Source organism: Panthera uncia, chromosome E3 (genome assembly GCF_023721935.1).
Source record: "Panthera uncia isolate 11264 chromosome E3, Puncia_PCG_1.0, whole genome shotgun sequence".
NCBI classification, from domain to species: Eukaryota; Metazoa; Chordata; class Mammalia; order Carnivora; family Felidae; genus Panthera; species Panthera uncia.
Window position 1 is genome coordinate 1,591,385 of NC_064815.1, and position 15,708 is coordinate 1,607,092.

The following is a 15,708-nucleotide window of genomic DNA, read 5'->3' on the forward strand; positions in this document are numbered from 1 at the left end:
CTGGTGCTAGGCAGTGAGGAAGTAGATGCAGACAGGATGGAGTCTCTGGGGCCTACGGGGATGATGATCTGGGCACGTGTATCACCAAAAGTAGAGATCTATGCATTACTATTTACGGCTTCTGTCTGCACAGGACTCCTTTGTGCCGAGTACTTTATTGGGAATGTTTTGTCCATTTTCACTCTTAATCCTCACAACTCGATGCTTCTGTGTGTTGAAAAAGACCAAGTCAAGGCTAGTGTGCTGGGGTGGCTTGTCAAAGGTCACAGAGCTACAAAGGGGCAAAGCCATGATTTGAGGGCCGAGCCCTCCCCCCCCCCAGGCTGGGCTCTTCTTCCTGTGTCACAATGCACTGCCTTCATGTCCAGGGAGCACCGAGTCTCAGCATCAGCCAGGATGGATCAAAAAGGCTCCAAAAACAGTATCTCATTTTAGGAAGAGCTAAGGTAAGTGGTAAGTAATCTCTCAATGTGGAATTAAAGAATGCACACACACACCCCAAGATAGCCAAGTTCCTGGCATCAAATGGTCTAGATTCCAATCTGAGCCCTGCTGTGTCGCATCATGCAAATTACTTAACCTCTCTGGATTATACTTCCTGTTTGTATAATGCAGCTAATGATAGTATCCATCTAGGACTGCTGTGTGTATTAAATGGACATTTTCAACAAGGTAAAGCATATGTAAATTATTTTGTCTTCAAAAAGTTACTAATTTTAAATAATCAAGACTTCCAGGAAGGAGCCTAGTGTTTAAAGATCTAGCCTAAACAAACACTTAGGTTGCCACTGAAGCCCTGAAATAGGATGTCTGAGGGAAGAGAAACAGAGGCAAAGGTAGCTTTCTCAAAAGGTTCACCAAATATGGGGTTTGTATACAGTGGTCTGAGCACGGTCACTGTGTAAGAGAAGACCCTTGAAATGCAGAATCTGGGTAAGTTCTGCCACGATTTACTCCACACCTACCGCTGTGCAAGAATCAGTATTTGACTATGAGGACAACAGAAGTGAAGTGAGATACTGGCCCCCTCTCCATTTAATGGAGCTGACATTCAAGGGGGGAGGACAGGCTCACGCATGAGTCACCACAGCCCAGGGCAGCGTGAACATGGCCATGGGAAAACCTACGTTACACCTGGAGAAAGGCCAGCGCGTCATACCAGGTAACACGGGGTGGGGGTGGCGAACAGAGGCAGGGAGGCAGGTAAAGGATGTGACCCAGCTGTCAAGTTGGAAATGTACAGTGGGTCTCAAACCAGAAAAGGAACTGAAAGCCATGCTGACAGATTTCAGCTTTACTCTGTAGATAAATGTGGTTGAAAAGCGGAGGTGCTTCCTCTACCGTGATTAAGAAAAATAAATATTAGTTAACATTTTTCTATTGCAAATGACGAGAAACTTAGCCAAAAAAAAAAATTTTTTTTTTTAAGAAAGTTACTTGTTAGGATCACCAGAAAACAAGAATGCTCTGAATCAGAATGCTTCAATAATATTATCACAAACTTGTCTCTCTCCGTATCTCAGCTCTTACTTCTCTATATAGCCTTTATCTTCAGAGGGGCTCATCCCAAGTGGCAGTAAAAATAGCCACAGTACCTCTAGGCTTATGTTCTACCTGCTTAATTAATCCCCTTGTGGAAAGAGAGAGCTTCGTTCTTAACTGGGGACTGAATCTCATTTGCCTGGCTTGGATCATTTGCCTATTTGTGAACCAATCATCAAGGACAGGACGATGGAATGTTTTGTTTGGCCAGGATGGGGTTAAGTAATCACCTCTGAAGTAGAAAGGGAGAGGCAGTTTATCACTCTTCCCCCAACCACAGCGAAAGGAGGTAGAGCAGGGTTGGTTCCATAAAAGGGGAATAAATGAAAGGACGTGTATTGGTCAGCTAGGATGTGTCATGGCTTAGTAACAAGTGACTCCAAACCTCAGTAGCTTAAAATAACACCTGTTTATTGCTCATCACACATGCCTGCTGTGGTTGGGGGTAAGGGACTCTGCATGATGTTATCTTCACTCAAGCTGAAGGAGACTGCATCTCCAAACTTACGCGATTGCTAAGCTACGAAAAAAAGGGGTAGTTTATGGTGAATTTCACACTGGCTGTGAAAAGCTTCACCTTGGAGGCCACATGTATTACTTACACTTCAATTTTCTTTCCAAAGAGAATTCCATGCCCACACCTAACTTCAAGGGGTAGGAATATGCACCCTGCCATGATCCTAGAATGGTGGGATTCTGGAAATACTTGTATGAAAAGCACCAAAAGCTAACACAGGCAGATAAAGACAACATTTAAGTCCACTGCAGGAAGACAACTGGTTACAGTAATGTATCAATGCAAGCATCATACTTCTAAAAAGAATTATGGTGTGTCTGTGTATATGATTGTGTGTGAGAGATAGAGACATAGTGATGAGCCCATGTATTCAAGCTCATGCTGATTTGAATCATTCCTCATTGAGCTAATACTGCCTTTGACAGTATGAGTTTATTGACAACATAGAAATCCATCGGGTTATTAGAACTTTTTGACAACCTCTATTTCAGAGACACAGGAATGTTGTGGCAATGATTCATTATGAAGGAATTAGCCAGGAAAAATTCTTTCTCTAAAATAATAGCATGTTTCTCTTTTTATAAAAATAAAAAACAATCATTTGACATTTTGCCTGTTTTAAATTTTTTTTATGTTTATTTATTTTTGAGAGAGAGAGAGAGAGAGAGAGAGAGAGAGGGAAATAGAGCATGAGCAATGGAAAGGTAGAGAGAGAGGGAAACACAGAATCCAAAGCAGGCTCCAGGCTCTGAGCTGTCAGCACAGAGCCCGACATGGGGCTCAAACCCACAAACTGTGAGATCATGACCTGAGCTGAAGCCGGACATTTAACCGACTGAGCCACTCAGGCGCCCCAACATTTGCCTGTTTTAAAAAATGTCTGCTCTCTCCATGCAAAACTATTTAAAGTCAAGTGGTGTCTACCCTTATTCAGCCAACCACTGTCAAAGGGGGAGCGGCCTATTCACTCAGAATTTATAAAATTCAACCACATCGCAAATTTTAATAGTAAGACTACTTTGCCCTTAACCTGTTTATGACTTGTAAGTATGTAATATTTAAATATTGGTATTAAATCTGGAGATAATATTAATTTCTGCTCAATCCACTGGTGACATGTAGTTAAGAAATGGTGGAGAGGGGCGTCTGGGTGGCTCAGTTGGTTAAGCATCCAACTCTTGATTTCAGCTCAGGTCATGATCTCATGGTTCATGGGATCAAGCCTCGCATCAGGCTCCATGTGGACAGCGTAAAGCCTGCTTGGGATTCTCTCTCTCCGCCCCTGCCCCGCTTGTGCATGTGCTCCCTCTCTCTCAAACCAATAAACTTTTTTAAAAAAGAAAAGAAAGAAATGGTGTCAAAATGTATACAAGTCAAGTTTTCCTCATGTTGGCCCAAGCGTACTATGAGCATCCTCACTGCTGCCCATGAGGCCTAGTTTTACTCATGGTCGGGACCCTCACAGCTTCCTCTTAGGACCCATCTTGCTGTCCATCAAGGCAGACACTGCCTCCCGTCAGAGTGAAGCTGCCTCCTCCAGAATTCCACACCCAGTTTTAACAGGACCCATTGGGAAAATTACAAAATGGCACCCCATGCTTAGTACTCTTTACTGCCATCTCTTGGAAGTTGCTATAATGATGCAAATCTGTAACAGCCATGGTGGGGAATGGACCCTGGTGTTGAGCTATACTTAATCTGCCCAACCAGAAACACATAGTCCTGAGGCTACCCTGGACCTACTTCTGGTTGGCCCCATCAGAAGGAAGCCATATTCCTCATCACTCCACAGCACAGCCAGCCTGTGCTGTCACTTGTCTGATACCCCAATCCCTGACATCTGATTCACCTTCCAGTGACTCTGACTTCAAACCCAGTTGACCTGTGGTAGTGTTCCTGAGACCTTAGCCCCTCGACACAAAGTCCCTAAAAAGCACTTGCTCTTTCCTTATCAGTGAATGAATGAATGATAGAAGCAGGTACAAGCGAATGAGCACTCATCCGTGTGAAGGAGTAAGTAGATAGTGGCTTGGGCACACCAGATTCAAAACTCCACAAATATTTCAGCCTCATTTCTCCATGTGTTTGCTCTACCCTGGTTCTGCTATTTCCATCTTCGTTTCCATTTCACCTGTGATTCCTCAACTAAGGCTCCAACCTCCTGGCCAGACCTCTGAGCCCTACTAAGGAGAGCCCTGCTCAGCAGAGGCCGGGCCCTCCATGCTAGTGGCTGTATGCTGCCCCTCTCTGGCACCAGACGGTACCACAAGCTTCCTCCAAAATGTGGGTCTGACATTAACCCTTTAGGTTATAACATCTCAGCCCTAGTGTTAAAAGAGCTCCCGAATGGGTCTGGCATTCGCAGCCAATAAACCCAAGATGAGGACTTAAAGAATGATGGAGAACCATGGTCGGGGGGAATAGGCCAGCCCCCATGGCCAGGGGCATGTACTGTACCAATGAATAAAATCACTAAAAGTTAACATTTATTGAGCACTTATTCTTTGGATGACCCTCTGATAAAACTTTCCCATATGTGATCTTGCATAGGCCTTCCAACAAGCCTATGGGTACAGTGATTATTCCCATTTTATAGATGAGAACATGGTAGGTCCAAAGAGGTTAAGGGAATCACCTGAGTTCACGCCTTTGAAATCTGGCAACACCTAGACTCCAATCTCACACTCTCAGTCCCAAATCCCAGTCTCCCAACCTGTGGTTAAGACTAATTTAGGGTCACCTGGGTGGCTCAGTTGGTTAAGAATCTGACTTCAGCCCAAGTCATGATCTCATGGTTCGTGAGTTCGAGCCCCACGTCGGGTTCTGTGCTAACAGCTCAGAGGCTGGAGCCTGCTTTGGATTCTGTCTCTCCCTCTCTCTCTACCTTTCCTCTGCTCATGCTCTGTTTCCCTCTCTCTCTCTCTCTCTGTCTCAAAAATAAACATTAAAAAAAATTTTTTAAGACTAATTTTATTTTTTTTTTAAATTTTTTTTAACGTGTATTTATTTTTGAGACAGGGAGAGACAGAGCATGAACAGGGGAGGGTCAGAGAGGAGACACAGAATCTAAAGCAGGCTCCAGGCTCTGAGCTGTCAGCACAGAGCCCAACGCGGGGCTCGAACACATGGACCGCGAGATCATGACCTGAGCCGAAGTTGGCTGCTTAACTGACTAAGCCACCCAGGCGCCCCTTAGAAGACTAATTTTAAACAGGATATGAAATCTTGTGGCAAAACCAGCATAACAATTTTCCACCTTTTGTTAGAAATAGGATTAAGCTGTAAAAGATCTATTGTTCTAACACAGAGCTAAAACATTGTATCTTTTCTGCAGAGATAAGTTGCACATTTGCACATAAAGAAGATATCATTCAAAAAAAAAAAAAGTTAAGGGGGAAACCCGTAATTCCTCTAAGGACCTTGTGTTTTAGAAATCTCTCTTCCTTCTTTGTTAAAGCTACATAATATCCCACTGTATCTATAATCCACATTTGGTTTATCTATTTACCTGTTGATGGACATATAGGTTGTTTCCATATCTTAGCTACTGTGAATAATGTTACAATGAACTTGGGAGGAGAGAGGAGAGAGAGAGAGAGGACACAAGTGAGTGAGGGGCAGAGAAAGAGAGAGAGAGAAAGCAGCAGGGCTCACCTGAAACAGGACTCGAGCTCACCTGATGTGAGACTCAAACTCATGAATTGTGAGATCATGACCTGAGCCGAAATCAGATGCTTAATGACTGAACCACCCAGGTGCCCTTCCTTGTGATTTTCTTAATCACATTTTCTTTTCTCTAGCTGACCTTATTGTACGAATATGGTATATAGTATGTAGAACATACAACATATGTGTTAAACGACGGTTCATGTTGTTGGTAAGGATTCCAGTCAAAAGTAGGCTATTGTTCGTTAGGCTCTGGGGGGAGTCCAGAGTTACACATGGATTTTCACCCGCTCAATTGGCACCCCAACCCTTGCGTTGTTCAAAGGTCAGCTGTACCTGCCCAAAGGTCCCGCCTCCAAATACCATCACATTGGGGGTTGGGACCGCAACAGATGAATTTTGGGAGGATGCAGTTAAATGCATACCAGTCCCTCAAGCACACTAGCTCTTTCTAGTCCCAGAGCTTCTGTATCTCGTGTTCCTGGAATCCCCTTCTTTTCTCCCGTGGATTCACATGCTTCGAGTCCCACCTACAGTGTCACCTTCACAGAGAAGCCTTCTCTGGCCACGCAGTCTAGTGACACCCCATCCGTCCCCTACTTTGCTTGCAAAGCAAATCGGAAGATCTCTGCGCTCACTTTTGTCAAACCAGCCCCAGTCTTGTCTGTTTTACATAGTGATGTCCTGCCTTAGGTTTTATCTGGGAGAAAAGGGGGTTCCATGGCTGGGTTGAGGGGAGGTTGGGATGGAGAACACAGGTTTAGAGCAATGATTTTCGGGTTATCATCAAATTCACTCAGGGAGGCTTTTAAAAATGTCTAGGGGCACCTGGGTGGCTCAGTTCATTAAGCGTTGGACTCTTGGTTTTGGTTTAGGTCATGATCTCACAGTCGTGAGATCGAGCACCACAGTGGGCTCCATTCTGGATGTGGAACCTGCTTAAAATTCTCTCTCTCCATCTCCCACTTGCTCTCTCTCACAAAATATATATATTTTTATATTAATATGAAAATAAATGCACTTACATATAATGGACAAATATATATAGATAATATATAAATATATGCTATATATATGTGTATAAATGTCTAGGCTTAATCCCAAACGGCTGAAATTACAACCTCTAGAGCACTGCTCAAAGAATGTTTATTTTTAAAAATCCTCCCAGGCGATACTGATGCCACCTGCCCAAGGGTTTGAGTTTGGGAAGTAAGTAATCTCTGAAGTCCCTTCTCAGCCAGAGATTCCAGGATTACAAAACTCCCAAGATAAAAGAACTTTGGCCACTTTGAATAGAACCTAACTATCCAAGGCAGACTGCCTCTATTCTGTTGATCTGGAAAATGGCTTTATCTTGCCAAGTCGGTCCTCTCTCTGGGGCCTCTGTGTCCTTGGGGCTCCTTAATACCTAGGGTGCTCTTAGGCGCACATATTGGAAACCCAGATGAAACTGACTTGAACAGTACAGAAATATGTTATCTCCCATAACAGGAAGGCCAGAGACAGAACCAGGCCATGGATCAGAGGCTCAGTGATGTCATCAGACACCCAGGGCCTTTGCACGTCTCTGCTTTAGCATCTTCGCTGTTTCATCAGCACTGGCTGGTGGAAACATGGCTGAGAATCTTCTGGCATCACACCCTAATAGAATGGCATCCAGAGGAAGAAAGACTTTTTTTTCTTCCTGCGCTTATCTCTTAGGAGAGAGGGAAACTTACCCAAAGGACCCCAGCATACTTCCCAGCATCCAATCCCTTAGAATTAGACCACCCAGTTGTCCCTAAACTAACCATTGGCAAAGGGATAGGGCTGCACTTAGGGACTCAGGTCCATCCAAGACGGAGAGTGAGGTCAGCTGACCAAGAGGTGCATGCTGTGTGGGGGAAGGATAGATACCAGAAGAAACTGAGTTTCTGTTGAGCCAGAGGAAGAAGGAATGTTTTCTATCCACCACGGGCTCTGACCTGAGAGAGAGTGTGCACTTATAACTATTATTGCAATCGTCCAAAGGAAGAAGGGTGTGAGGAGATAGTTATACTTAAAACAAAATAAAAGCTTGCAATAATTCCTCAGGCTCCAGATGCTCTTTATTACATAATGGTGGTCATAAAAGGCCTTAATGGGTACGAGTCTCACAGAACCTCCACTCCCTCTCAGGAAGGGGGCTGGGGAGGTCCTTGCATGCTAATGAGCAGGTGATTAGAACCACAAAGTAAAAATATGGTACAGTGACTTCCTGGCTCAGCTCTTGCAGGAGGGAAAAACCCAAAGGAAGCTCTAAAGATGCCCAGGTCCCTGTGGACTAAACACATACATCCACAATGAAGGAGAAGTCAAGCCTGCCAGGGCGTTAAGCCCCCCAGTGGTTTATCTTCTTTATTTCTCCAATCTTTCCATTTATTCATTCAGTCACTAATTCCCCGACCTTCGTGGAGCCCCATTTAGCTAGTGATTGTTCAAGGGATTGGCAATACCCAATAAGACATAAATAAGACAGTGTTGATCTCTCTCAGTCTCTCTCCCTCTCTCTCACCTTGACCCTCTTTTCACTCCAGAAACTGGGGGAAAAAATGCCAATCCCATTGGGTTACCAGGAGGAAGACATGAGATAATGCAAATGCAGGGTGCATCTGAGTATTCCCTGGCAAACAACAGGTGCTCAATACATGCTTGCTAGTGTTATGATTATCAGTGTTATGGTTATGATGATTAAGTTGTATCCCTAGCCTTCCTGGAGTGACAGTCTAATAGTGCACGAACATATCCAGGACTAGACTGTTTGAAATGGCAAATCAATGGCACTCTTTTGGGGGGACAGTCTCTCCATTATTGAAAATTTAAGTGAAAGCTACCATTTATTGAGCAACTACTTTCTGCCCATCTGTATGAAAGGGGCTTTGCAATGGTATTTCACTGACTGCTTACAGCAACCCAGTGGGGTGGGGTCTTCTTATCCTCCTTTTCAGACTGGAAAACAGACTCAGCACAGCTAAGCACTGTCCCCTCCCTCCAACTTTACACGGTTTTTATCTTGTAGATTTGAGACGTAAAGTTATTTCTTCCCTTCTGTTGCAAATATATCTCTGCGGTCTATAGCTATGCTCACACGCCCACTTTCTCTATTGTTCTTTTTTCCTGTGAACCAAAAAATATGGTGAAAACACCATCATGTTGGATGGTAAATTCTAGAAATTCCTTGCTAATTGTATGCTCGCATTGCGAAGGTCAAAAGCTGTGAGCATTTCCTTGAAGGAGATACTTGTATCTTGAAAATAATAGCAATCTCCTACCACAAAGTGCAGAGGATTGATATTCCAGAAAATACTTTTAGGGGCGCCTGGGTGGCGCATTCGGTTAAGCGTCCGACTTCAGCCAGGTCACGATCTCGCGGTCCGTGAGTTCGAGCCCCGCGTCAGGCTCTGGGCTGATGGCTCAGAGCCTGGAGCCTGTTTCCGATTCTGTGTCTCCCTCTCTCTCTGCCCCTCCCCCGTTCATGCTCTGTCTCTCTCTGTCCCAAAAATAAATAAAAAACGCTGAAAAAAAAATTTTTAAAAAAGAAAATACTTTTAGATTGTTACCTCCTGAAGAAGATAAATTGTATCTCTAAGGACTAAACTGTCCAAGTTCCTGTTAAAATTATGTTATTGCCAATCTTCAAACCCTATAGGTTCCTGGCTACATTCTGACAGAATATTTACCAGGAGTCGAGTGGATGAACACAACGTTGTCAAGACCCCTACCTTTTCCACTCCTCTTGGAGCCTATAGAGTATATGGCATGAGTATATGGAAGGGACAAGCCCCACCAGTTCACTATCTTAAGTAGAATCACATCTTAATAGCTTAGCCTGGGTTTGCAACAGAGATGGGCCATCTGAGATGACCACTAGAGAGTTCAAAAAGGGCAGATGTCTCCCTTTACTCCAGACTTGTACAGTCAACCACCTATTGGCTGTTGACCAACTGGACATTCTACAGCTAATTCCAATTCAGCAAACCCAAGTCTGAGTTCCCCATGTCCCACCCTGCATGTCTCTTTGACCTCCTGTGTTCCCTGCCCCGTGAAGCACAATCCATCACCCACCCTGTCCCCCCAAAGCAGAGACCTGGGGGGCATCCTGGTCTCCTCCCCCCTTTTACCTCCCAAAACCCAGGTCTGATCCATTTCATCCTCCTGATAACTAAAGTCCTGGAGAGTACAGGTGATGGGTCTGGGGGAAGTTTTTTGTTTTTTGTTTTTTGCCATAGGCATGGAAGTTTAGGGTTCAAACGAAAGAGGTGAATAAGAAATAAAGTACCCAAACATTCAGGAAGTGAGGACGTAGTCAGAGATTCATACATGCTGAGTATTAATTGCTAAAGACAGAGATGAATGATGGTGTTACGAATTTCACTGGGGCTTTAAGGCAGGGATCAGGTGAGGGGACAGGCAGGGTGACTGCTGTGCTGTCTGTCAGCCTTGTATTGTCACTTGAACTAGGGCTCTCCTCCTGTGCTCCCATAACCCCAGGGCTAACCCTGATCGCAGTGGTTAACAGAGAAGATTTTAGGTGTCTGTGGGCTGCCTGGCCCCTGGCTGCCAACAAGAGTCTGAGCTCCTTGAAGGCCGGGTCTCAGTCTAATGCCTTCCTCCCTCAGGAACTCCTGGCACGGTTTCTAACACTTAGTCACTTAGCAGGTGCATTTGTTTCCTGGGACCTGCCATAACAAACAACCACTTGGCGGGTGGCTTAAAAACAACAGAAATATATTCTCTCACAGTTCTGGCGTTCAGTTGTCGAAAATCAAGGTACCAGGAAGGCCAGGTCCAAAGGCTTTAAGGAAGAGCACTTCCTTGTCTCTTCTAGATTTGTTGGCTCTAGCATCCTTGGCTTGTGGCCACATCGCTCCAATGTCTGCCCCTGTCTCCATGTGGCCTTCTTCCCTCTTGTTCTTATAAGGACATGAGTCTCTGCAATCATTGGATTTAGGACCCACCCTAAATTCAGTACAATATCATCTTAAGATCTTTAACTAGTGCCATCTTCAATAAAAAAATAAAAATAAAAACAAAACAAAACAAAACAAAACTCTACTCCAGACAAGGTCACATCCTGAGCTGAGCTTTCTGGATGGGCATGGATTTGAGGGGACACTGTTCAACCCACTACAATAAGAGGATGATAGTTAGGAACTGTTATAATTATTCCATAATCCGCTTGCCTGGTCAGATTCCTTCACTATATGCTCTCGCTGAACCGTGATCCTTTCTCTCAGAGCATTTAGTTCCATTTGTGATTACTGATCCCTACTGGTGTCACTCATTAGACTAGATGCTTCCTGGGAGTAGAGGCAAATTGTGCACGTTGTTCATCATTTTATCCCCAACTGAACACAGTGCCCTTCACTTAGTGGACACTCCATAAATACCTGTTGAATGGATGGATGGATGGATGGATGGATGGACGGACAGATGGTCAATGACAAACGTGCCACAGGGGGTTCCTTCCCAGGGACTAGACCCTCTCAACCAGGGCCATGAGGCTCCTGCTGCAGAGCCAGTCTCCACACACAGTTCAGCTGGCTGTCTCTGGAACTGTTTGAGTTTGTTTAATCATATTATACAGTGTGCGTGTTTTACATGATCAATATATGTCACCCTAAGTGAACATGTCACCTAGCCTAATGGCTTCTGCAGGAACAGATTATTGGGGTTGGCAATCTCCTTTTTTGATGCCTGCTCCAGTGAGGGCAGTGACAATGGGCCCAGGACCCTTGGTGCCACTTGCCTTCCTGCGCCATGGTGTGCTAAATGAAATATGACAAGAGAGTGGCTTCCAGTAATTGCAATAATTGACTGTGGGGAGTCCATGATTATGCCATTAGCTCCTCTATGGGTAACGCATCATGAGTGTGGCCATGTCTCACTGCTTTGGAGACCATCAGATTGCATGAAGGGACAGCAGAATGGTCCATTCCTACCCACCGATCTCCACTATCTCTCAAGTTTTCTAATGCTTAGTGTCTGAAAAGTAAGGGCCAGAGTAAGTACTCGGGTTTTCTGATCTCCACCTCTAAGGCTGGGGGTGTTGGGGAGTTGGAGATAATCCCTCCTCTACTGTGATGGTTAATTTTATGTGTCAGCTCCTCTGGACCACAGGATGCCCAGATCAAACAAACATAATTTCTGGGTATGCCTGTGAAGGTGTTTCCAGACAAGATTAGCCCTTGAATCAGTGCGCTCCGTGAAGCAGATGGCCCTCCCGGTGTGGGTGGGCACCATCCAATCTGTTGAAGAACTAAATAGAACAAAAGGCAGAGGCAGGAGGAATTCACTCTTTTGGGACATCTCACCTCATCTTCTCCTGCCTGCAGACTGGGACTCAGACCATCAGCTTCCCTGGTCCTCCGGCCTTCGGGCTCAGACTGCAACGCACTGCTGGCTTTGCTGGGTGTCCAGCTTGCAGATGGCAGGTCATGGGATCTCTCAGCTCCCATAATAGTAAGAGCCAGTTGCTCACGTAAACAAATGTATAAAATATCTTATTGGTCCTATTCCTCTGGAGCGCCCTCCTAACCTCCCTACCACGCATGGTGCTTGTGGTTGAGAGGGTCTAGGATTATTCATACGACACACTTCCCAGCATGCACATTACTTACAATTCTTGCATTCTGTCCATTCAGAGAAAGGGGGAAATGGCCCGTTATTCCTAATGAGCCTATCTGAGTATTAGCCAGCTCCTAGTTTCTTGAGCAATTTTTAAGAAACCGAGATGAGGCAACATGGCCAGCAGACGATACACTGGGCTTTCGTATGCCTTTTATTTTAGAGACAGAACCCGCGCTCGCAACCTTTCCTCCAACTCAGTAAATTCTTCCTCCTGAAAATGCAGCCAGTCCATGAATGTTGGCGCAGGGAGGGTGACAGAGATCAACTACCCAGAAATGGCAAATATACACTAGTCACTCATTCGTCCACATCCTCTTCCTGGGACTTTCCCAGGTACTGCAATAAATTTCGGTCCTCTTTCCCACAGAGCTTTGCAATTAACAGTGCAATGAATGGCAAGTATTAAACGGCTTGCTCTTGGGGTGCAGGGTGGGGGGAGAGAGACCCAGTGTGTAACACGTGCCTATATCCATGGTGTAAATACTCCCAGCACGGTTGACTTCAGCATGACATCACTTGATGCACTGCCCGTGAGAGATGGACACAGCCAGCTGTCCTGAGCCTGGGGGAACTCCATCCCACACACCTGTGAAAATTTTCTCAAAACGAAGCCTTGGAGGTCCACGCCCAGAATTGGCAGAGATAACGAATCACAACTTTTTGCTCTCGCTTTATCCCCTAGTTCTACAGATAAATGAAGTCCCAGAGAAAAGGAAAAAAACCCAAAAAACAAACAAACAAAAAAACCATGTACAAGACAATACAGCAAAGTAGAGTTGGAACATCAGTGTCCAGAATCCTAGCTCTTGCCTCTGCTCAACACCCCTCCAGAGGCCGCATGGGAAGGGCTGGATTCCAGGTGATTCCGCAGCCACTTGGCCAGCACTGGTTTGGAGCCACAACCAGGACTACTGTCCTGGTACTTAACATCTCTTTACTTATTAACCCTAACAATGACTATGTGAAGTAGGTACTATTATTATACCCATATGACACATGAGAAAAAGGAAGGTGCTTAGCTTTCCGGAGGTTATGGAGCCTGTAAGTGGTGGAGACGGGAAAACCCTACTTCAAGGCACAGGCTCATGACATCTTGCGTGGGCAACTCCTGACACGGCCCCAGTGTCCACACCACCTGTATTTATGGTCTTGTGTAATCCCCCGCCCTCGAGTACAGACTGGATCTAGTGATTTGCTTCTAAAAACCAAAATACAGCAAAGATGATGACATACCATTTCCATGATAAGGTTACAAAAGACCAAGACCTCCACCTTGTTGGTATTCTCTGCCCTGCACTCACTCTGGCTCACTCTGACAAAGCCGCCATGTTTTAAGATACTCTGTGGGGCTGCCCACATGGCCAGGGACTGAGAAGATCTCCGGCCAACAGTTCCTGAGGAACTGAGAGTTTAGCCCAACCGCCTGTAAGGAACTGAACGGCCAAGAAGCACATCAGTGAACTTACAAGTGGGTCCTCTGGTCAAACCTTCAGGTGAGACAGAAGGATCAGTCTAACCCTGGCTAACCTACGGATTCCTGATCCAGTGAAACTGTGAACTAATAAATGCTGCTGTCTTAGTGGCTGCAGTATAAGGTAATTTGTTAGTGCTGGATAACTAATATACTACCACTCTCTCTAGCGTGAGCCATCAGGTAGGATAACTTAGATGATCATGTTACTTAACTACCCTAAAACCAATCTTCTCTTCTTGGGGGGAAAATGGGAGGTCACAAGAGAATCTGCCATACAGGGTTGTTGGGAAATAAGATGAAGTGATACAGAGAGAAAAAAAATGTGCTTAGCTGAGGAAACAAAAGCACCAGAAATATGAGTGGAGACCAATTCTGTCTGGCTCCAAACCCTTGAATTTTCTAGTGTGCCGTAGTGTATAAACAGAATGGGGAATAAGAAGTAAGGCAGACATGAGGTGAGAGGAACCAAGAGGGATTTGTTCTTTTTGTGAACAGGACAGTGATGAGTGAATAGCGTTTGGCAGGACTTAAGGCAGAGGGCCAGAGCCAACCCTGCACTGTGTGAAGATATCGGGAGGGTGTGGGGATATACAGTATTTATAATGCAGTCAAGGACAGATCTGCTCATTCTTAAAAATCTCAGCAGGCTGTGCACTTTTGCTTCAAAAAATAAAACTAACTGGTAAATAGATATAATTATACCTGCCATGTAACCCCAGGATATAAATATTGACCTGTTCATCCACATATCACAAGAGGAAATGGAAATTATTTGGGCACAAACTTCTCAGCCCACCAAGCTTGAAAGTGAACTCGGTTTGTTTCTTCTGATGCCACTGGCTGACAGTCTGACTTGCGTATGCCCTAGAAATGTTGCGATCCCTTGGTCAGCATAGCTCAGCTGAAATAAAGGGTGTGATCACAAATTTTTCAAAATCAGAATTTATGGGTTTTCTGGTTAGCTAAGGAGCGGAAGACTACCTTTTGGTTCCCAGACTGTAACAGCCTGCTGGCTACAAGGACATACTCCAGAGTGGACTATCTGGGTTTGAACCTGACTGGTTCCTTTTACTATTGGTATAACGCTGGACAAGCCACTCAGCGTCTCTGAGCCTCAGTTTCCTTCTCTGAAAAATTGATAATATTCTTTGCTTTGGAGACTAAAATGAGCTCAGGTATACAAAGAGTGCCTAGTACAATGAATGACACACAGGTGGGGCTCAATGAATAATCATCCTGCTTCCTTTTGTTTGGATTATTTTAACCGTGAGCACAAAATGGAGCACATTGGAGAAAAGTTTCTCAAGGTCCATGTTTCACAAACTCTGATTTGCAGGAATGTTTTTTTTTAAGTTTTTTAATGTGTATTTATTTTTAAGAGAGAGAGAGAAAAAGAGTGTGAATGGGGGAGGGGCAGAGACAGAGGGAGACACAGAATCCAAATGAAGCAGGCTCCAGGCTCTGAGCTGTCAGCACAGAGCCCGACACAGGGCTCAAACCCACGAACCATGAGATTATAACCTAAGCTAAAGTTGGATGCTTAACCGACGGAGCCACCCAGGCACCCCAAATGATTTGCAGGAATGTTAAATGGCACTGAACAAAATTAGAAAGAAAGGAGGGAAGCGAGAGGAAGTTTCTTCCTTAGTGAAATAAGATAGGACAATTTAGATGAAAAACCGTGAAATGTTTTTTCTTTACATGACTTTTCAGAGCCTTTAATACGCAAATATGCATGTGACTCTCCATAAAGTCATATTCCATAAAGTATGTGATGTTTTCATAATTTATTTCTACACAGACTTTTTTTTTCCCTCCCCAGAATTCTTGTTACTATGTTCTAGGAAACTGCTTTTGAGAA